Source organism: Saimiri boliviensis, chromosome 1 (genome assembly GCF_048565385.1).
Source record: "Saimiri boliviensis isolate mSaiBol1 chromosome 1, mSaiBol1.pri, whole genome shotgun sequence".
In the NCBI taxonomy this organism is placed as follows: domain Eukaryota; kingdom Metazoa; phylum Chordata; class Mammalia; order Primates; family Cebidae; genus Saimiri; species Saimiri boliviensis.
The window spans coordinates 51,176,340-51,184,416 of NC_133449.1; the positions used below are offsets into that span (position 1 = coordinate 51,176,340).

The window sequence follows — 8,077 nt, forward strand, 5'->3', positions numbered from 1 at the left end:
TTACAATAGCAAAGACCTGGAACCAACCCAAATGCCCAACGATGATAGACTGGATAGGGAAAATGTGGTACATATACACCATGGAATATTATGCAGCCATCAAAAACGATGAGTTCACGTCCTTTGTAGGGACATGGATGAACCTGGAAACCATCATTCTCAGCAAACTGACACAAGAGCAGAAAATCAAACACCGTATATTCTCGCTCATAGGCGGGTGTTGAACAATGAGAACACATGGACACAGGGAGGGGAGCACTACACACTGGGGTCTGTTGGGGGGAAATGGGGGAGGGGCGGGGGGTGGGGAGGTGGGAAGAGATAACATGGGGAGAAATGACAGATACAGGTGAGGGGACGGAAGGAAGCAAAGCACACTGCCATGTGTGTACCTATGCAACAATCTTGCATGTTCATCACATGTACCCCAAAACCTAAAATGCAATTAAAAAAAAACAACAACAACAACAAAAAAAACACATTATCTTTTCACTGTGTTTATTATTTTCTTCATTGTGTAGATGCTTTTTTCTTTTTGAGACCCAGTCTCACTCCATCGCCTAGGCTAAAGTGCAGTGCCACACACTCAGGTTCTCAGCTCACTGCAGATTCAACCTCCCGGGCTCAAGCAACCCTCTCACCTCAGCTTCCCAAGTAGCTGGGATCACAGGCAGGGCACTATGCCCAGCTAAGTTTTTGTACTTTTTGTAGGGATGAGATTTTGCCATGTTGTGTAGCCTGGTCTTAAACTCCTGAGCGCAGGCAATCTACCCACCTTGTCTTCCCAAAATGCTGGGCTTACAGGTGCAAGCCCCTGCACCAATCCCAGAAGCTTCTTAGTTTAATATAGTACCACTTGTCCATTTTTGCTTTTGTTGCCTGGGTTTTTAGTGTCATACCCCCACCCCCAAAGCATTACCAGACCAATGTCATGAAACTTTACAATTTTGCTCTCTTCTAGGAATTTTTATGATTTCAGGTTACTTTAAAAATTCAAAAACATTATTCCATTGTCTTTTTGCTTTTGGTGTTGCTATTCAGAAGTCATATGTCGATTTGATTCCTGGTTGCTTTTGTTTTTTAATCACCTTCTACTTAAAAACTTTTAGTACTTTGTCTTGATGGTCATATATTTCACTATAATGTATATAGGGTTTTTTGTAGTTGTTTCTGATGTGTAGACATTATACCTGCTCTCAGTCCTTCACATGTTTATTTGAAAACAGCCAATCTGGTCACAAGCCATTCTTTTTTTTTTTTTTTCCTGCCCCAAGCCATTCTTAACTACGTTATTGAAACAATCCTTTGAGTAAGAGCACCTCTGCCAGGGTGACCTCGCTGCTTGCACCAAAAATACACTTCTACCTGCCCTATAACTCTGGCTCCGCATCATTGATTTCAAAATTTGTTGCCCTTACTTCATTTTTTACAACTTTATATTTTTAATAACTTTATCTAAATAGACGTATAATTCATATACAATACAATGTACTCCTTTAGAGTCTACCATTAATGATTTTTAGTATATTTCCTAGGTTGTGCAACTATCACCACTATCTAAATTTAGAACATTTTCTTAACCCCATAAAGGTATCCCACACCCACTAGCAGTCCCTGTTATTTATCTTCTCCCCCAATCCCCTGGCAAACTTTCTGGCCCTGTGGATTTGCCTATTATGGACATTTCATATAAATGGAATAATCCAACATGTAGCCTTTAGTAAATGGCTTCTTTCACTTAGCATAGTATTTTCAGGGTTCATTCATGCTGTGGCAGGTATAAGTACTTTATTCTTTTTTATCACTTCATATGCCATTGCATGAATAGGGCACATTTTATGTATTCATTCATAAGTTTATGAACATTTGGGTTGTTTCCACTTTTTGACTGTTGTGAATAATCATGTGATGGACATTTCATTTCTTGTTTTTTTAGAGATGGGGTTCTTCTGTATTGCCCAAGCTGGAATGCAATGGCTATTCACAAACATGATCATAATACACTGTGACTTGGAATTCCTGGGCTCAAAGGATCCTTTTGCCTCAGCCTCCCAAGTAGCTGGGACTTCAGACATGTGCTACCATGCCCATTGCTATGAACATTTTATACATTTTGTGTGTGCGTGTGAACATATATTTTCAATTCTGTTGGTTATACACATAGGAGTGGAATTGCTAGTCATAAGGTAACTATGTTTAACATTTTGAGGACTGTTAAATGTTTTCCAAAGTGATTATACCATTTTGTATTCCCACTAAGAAAATATGAGAGTTCTTATTTCTCTGCTTCTTTGTCTTTGGTTTCAGATTTGTGGATTTTAACCATTTTAATAGGTATATAGTGGTATCTCATTGTGGTTTTAATTTGCATTTTTCTAATGACAAATGACATTGAACATCTTTTCCTATGCTTATTTTCCATCTCTATATCTTCTTTAATAAAGCGTGTGTTCAGATCTCTTGCTCATTTTTAATTGGAGTATTTGTTTTCTTATCAAGTTTTAAGATGTTTTAGCATATTTTGTCTGTAAGACTTGAATCAGATCTGTTATATACAAACTAGATGATAAATTCAAAAATGAAGTTTAAAAAACACTTAAGCCAGGAGAGGGAAAAAAAAACATGCTGAAGGTATTTCGGGGCACAGTCTCTGGAGCTGGTGATCCTGAGTTCTGCCTCAGGCTTTGCTCCTTGTTAATGGTGTGCCCTCCCTGAGTCTTAATTTCTCCCTCTGAAAATGGAGAAAATATAATTATATTTCTCTTTGAATGTGGTTGTGGGTATTAAATGAGGTGATGTGTAAAGATTGCTGGTGCTTAGTAGAGATTCAATAAATGGTACTTTAAATGAGCTTAACTCACAGGGTTCTCTGGGCAGCAAGTGGAGAAACCAGACACAAACTTAGAGGTTTCTGCTTTCAAAACTCATGCCTTTCCCATACTGTCCCCACTAGAGGGCAGAATTAGAAGTCAGACAGCCCTGGGGGGCCAATTTTACCTCTGCTACCTGCTAGCTGGGTAACATAGAGAAGGTAATTTCACCTCTTCTCGGAGTCTCTTCTCTAGAGGGAGGACTGGATGAACTTATATAGTATACATTATATATATATATGCATATACACATTTATATATACATACACACACATAAACACATATATATTTAAGTCTAGCACTATCTCTGAGACATAGCATAAGGTATCAATTTCATTTATACACATTAAATTTTTTTTTTTTTTTGGGAGATGAAGTTCAGCTTTCTCACCCAGGCTGGAGTGTAGTGGCACAATTTTGGCTAACTGCAACCTTCACCTTCTAGGTTCAAGCGATTCTCCCACCTCAACTTCCCAAGTAGCTGGGATTACAGGCGTCCACCACCGTGCCTAATTTTTGTATTTTCAGTAGAGCTAGGGTTTCACCATGTTGGTCAGGCTGGTCTCGAATGCCTGACCTCAAGTGACCCACCTGTCAGCCTCCCAAAGTGCTGGGATTACAGGCATGAGCCACCGCACCTAGCCCATTTAAAAAAATTTTTTTTTTATTTTTTCATGTCAGATAGATACTGTGCTGACGTTATAGCAAGGTTTGAGGGAAGCACATCTTACACATGAGCATGAAAACCCAATCATCACACTTATGAACTGCAAAAGGATCTATACACATTGTCCAAAAGATGCACCATGGTGCATTGGGAAAACACGAACGAAGAGACAGGAGTCCTGGGCTCATGTGTTATCTTGATCTTACCTTGCTAAGTGACCTCATGCAAGTCTTGACCTCTCTGGACTTTGGATTCTTCATTTAGACTAAAACATTAGAGTCACTACGGGTAGTCTTTTAAAATCCCAATTAAAAATATGAAATATACATATGATACATATGTGAATGGTTAACACCAAAAGAAAGATAATGGATGCCTCTGAAGAAAAATAGAAGAGGATGGATTGAAGAAGAAGGTTCAACTGCAGCTTTATTTCTTTTTTTTTTTTTTTTTTTTAAGACGGAGTTTCGCTCTTGTTACCCAGGCTGGAGTGCAATGGTGCGTTCTCAGCTCACCGCAACCTCTGCCTCCTGGGTTCAGGCAATTCTCCTGCCTCAGTCTCCTGAGTAGCTGGGATTACAGGCACGCGCCACCACGCCCAGCTAATTTTTTGTATTTTTAGTAGAGACGGAGTTTCACCATGTTGACCAGGATGGTCTCTATCTCTTGACCTCGTGATCCACCCGTCTCAGCCTCCCAAAGTGCTGGGATTACAGGCTTGAGCCACCGCGCCCGGCCTATTTCTTAAAGAAAAGTTGGAGTAAATGTGGCAAAATGTTTAGCCTTGATAAATCTATGTGGTAGAACCAGGGACAGTGTTCTCTACACTTTTAAAGGCGAGAAAAGAGTTTGGTGAAAAGCAGATAGAGGATGGAATATTGGGTAAGGACATTCCAGGCACAAGAAGTGAGCAGAGACATAGAGGAGATAAAGAGTATGGAATTTTCCACGATATTTTGATACATAAAATTCAAGGAAGGGAGTGGCTGCGACTAGCAAGGAGTAGTAGACAGGTCAAGCTAAGGAGGGCCTTGTGTGCCAAGCTGGGGAGCACGGACTTTTGTCTTGTCTGCTGTGGAGGTAGGGAGGACGGTCATGGGAGTTGTGTGATATGTGCTTTTGCAGTTTGAAATTATTTGTTTGTTCTTTATTTAGTCTTTCATTGACCCACTGCCTTTCCAGTCTCATGCCATTGTTCTGGGCATCACAGATGCAGTGTTGAACAGGATGGGCACCATCCTTTCTTTGATGGAGTTAGTCTCTAGGGAAAACAGACACTGAAGTAATTGATTATAATATTGATTAACTGCAAATGTGATTCACTACTCAGTAGCCGTGTAGAGGCTGCAGGCAAGGACACCAGTTAGGGCTTATTACAGTAGCCCAGGAGGGGGAATGAGGAGCCCTGGACCCGGGCAATAACAGATACGATGGAGATGAAAAGACAGCATTGCAAATATTCTAGAAAGCGATGACTGACTGAATGAGGTGGCGAAGGAGAAAGAGCAAATCGTCAATCATGTTTCAGCCTGAGTGCCTGGGGGGAGCGGTGGTGCCTTACTTTGTGAAGGACAGTAACATCTTCTAAGTCCTTTCTATTTCTTGCATTTATGGTCCTCACAATTGTTCAGCATCTAGGGTCCTTGTGTTTTCTGCAGAACATAATGAAATAATGATATTTGTACTTTGCAAATATATAATTTTTGATAAGTCAAGCATCATGTTATATTAATTTCTATCATAAGCAAGTAAAAATAAGTGCTTCCGGTTGAAGTAAAAATTCCAGAAAAAAGAGTTAAAATTAGAGAGTTTAGTCATTATTTTTTTTTCTCTGAAAGACTAGGAAATGACTTTAGACTTTATACTACTTTAGCTGCAGAAAACCTTGATCTGGCTTAAGGATTCCAGGATTCTTTTTTATTTATTTTTTTTGAGATGGAGTCTCGCTCTGTCACCCAGGCTGGAGTGCAGTGGTGAAACCTCAGCTCACTGCAACATTTGCCTCCTGGGTTCAAGCAATTCTCCTGCCTTAGCCTCTTGAGTAGCTGGAATTACAGGCATGTGCCACCATGCCCAGCTAATTTTTGTATTTTTAGTAGATACAAGATTTCACTGTGCTGGTCAGGCTGGTCTTGAACTCCTGACCTCGTGATCTGCCTGCGTTGGCCTCCCAAAGTGCTGGGATCACAGGCATGAGCCACTGCGTCCAGCCAATGCCAGTATTCTTTAAGAACACCATTGGAGGACCTCTATTCTGTATGGTGAATCAGGGCCCTTCCTGGTGGCACTTATAGAACGTGTCATAGGTATCCTAGTTTTCCTTCCTAGTATCAGGGAAAGGAGTGATAGAGGGAGAAGGAATAGCCTTACCAGGGAGACTTTTGATGCTGATGCTGGTAGACAGAGTATCTGTCCAATCCTGAAGCTTCTGGCGATACCAGGATTGGAAGAATTTTCAGTCAAGAATGGGACTTTAAAACAAAGTGAAGAAAGGCAAATAACCTAATTTTTTAAAGGGACAAAAGATTTGAACAGACATTTCTCCATTATCAATACCAATAAGCACATGAAAAATGGTCAACATTATTGGTTGTTGGGAAAATGCAAATCATAATGAGAAGCCATATCACACCCCCTATTTTGGCTATAATCAGACAGACAGAGAGACAGACAGACATGGAATGTGGAAAGCAAAACTCTGTGAAATAATTTTTTTTTTTTTTGAGGCGGAGTTTTGCTCTTGTTACCCAGGCTGGAGTGCAATGGCGCGATCTCGGCTCACCGCAACCTCCGCCTCCTGGGTTCAGGCAATTCTCCTGCCTCAGCCTCCTGAGTAGCTGGGATTACAGGCACGTGCCACCATGCCCAGCTAATTTTTTGTATTTTTAGTAGAGACGGGGTTTCACCATGTTGACCAGGATGGTCTCGATCTCTCGACCTCGTGATCCACCCGCCTCAGCCTCCCAAAGTGCTGGGATTACAGGCTTGAGCCACCGCGCCCGGCTTGAAATAATTTTTTTTTTTTTGAAATGGGATCTCACTCTGTTGCCCATGCTGGAATTCAAGGCACAATTATTGCTCACTGCAGCCTCAAACTGTTGGGCAATCCTCTGGTCTCAGTCTCTGGAGGGATTACAGGCATGTGTCACTGCTCCCAACTTTGTCTTCAATTATCAAACAAAATCTCCAAAGCACAAATTATTAGGCAAAAGAACCCTTTGAGAAAACCAACACAAACACTAAATCCAAAAGGCTAAGGAGCATATAAGTAGACAAATTAATGGTACTTGGAGAAGCAAATTAAAAGACTAATTGCCAGAAAATACATTTAAGTTGTTAGACTTGGAAAAAATTAAACATCTAGACAGTGTCAGATGGTGTTGGGGATGAGGGATTTAGGAATTGTCATGCCACTGGTGGGCATATACGTTGATGCAGTCATTCTGAAAACTTTGTCGTTCTGTATCTGGCTAGGTATCCCCCCTAGAATTCTCATATACATATGGAGTTGCTTTGGCAGTTGACAGTTGGAAGCAATCTGGTTATCCATCTCTGAAGAACTGGATTAGTAAAATGTGTCAGATACATCTGAAGCAGTTAAAAGCAGTAGTCCAGGCATACAGATAGCAAGATGGCTAGATCTTAAAAATGCTGAGAAAAGCAGAAACTGAATTAAATATATACAATTTTAAAACACATCTCAAAAAAAATAGACACTATACCAGAAAATATACAAAAGAAGGATACATATCTAAAATATCAAAATAATTGCATGTGGGAGAAGGGGAATGGAGCTAAGCAATGGAAAGAGAAGTGCACCAATAAAGGGACGAATGGATAGATAGAGGGATAGATGGAGAGGTGGATGGGGGATGGATGGAGGGATGGATGGGGGTGGATGGAGAGATGCATGGGGGGTGGATGGAGAGATGGATGGGGGATAGATGGAGAGATGGATGGGGGGATAGATGGAGAGATGGATGGGGGTGGATGGAGAGATGGATGGGGGATAGATGGAGAGATGGATGGGGGGTGGATGGAGAGATGGATGGTGGGTGGATGGAGAGATGGATGGGGGTGGATGGAGAGATGCATGGGGGGTGGATGGAGAGTTGGATGGGGGATAGATGGAGAGATGGATGGGGGGTGGATGGAGAGATGGATGGTGGGTGGATGGAGAGATGGATGGGGTGGATGGAGAGATGCATGGGGGGTAGATGGAGAGATGGATGGGGGATAGATGGAGAGATGGATGGGGGTGGATGGAGAGATGGATGGGGGATAGATGGAGAGATGGATGGGGGGTGGATGGAGAGATGGATGGTGGGTGGATGGAGAGATGGATGGGGGTGGATGGAGAGATGGATGGGGGATGGATGGAGAGATGGCTGGGGTTCTCAAATAAGAGAGGGACCTTGTAAGGACTTCCAATGGCAGTATGTCTCAACTGAGGAGAACGATGACATCCACCCTCTGCCTGAAAAGTCCCATGTCAAAAACAAAACAAATCCCTAAATATCAAAGTGATCTCTAGCAACAC

General features: G+C 41.6%; 1 non-coding gene across 1 annotated transcript; it reads right to left on the reverse strand.

Annotated features, from left to right (window-relative positions):
* Positions 1 to 3,545: 3,545 nt before the first annotated feature.
* Positions 3,546 to 3,649, reverse strand: LOC120362278 (small nucleolar RNA U13). The gene has a single exon (XR_005578233.2). It is a non-coding gene; the product is annotated as a small nucleolar RNA U13 (small nucleolar RNA).
* Positions 3,650 to 8,077: the final 4,428 nt, after the last annotated feature.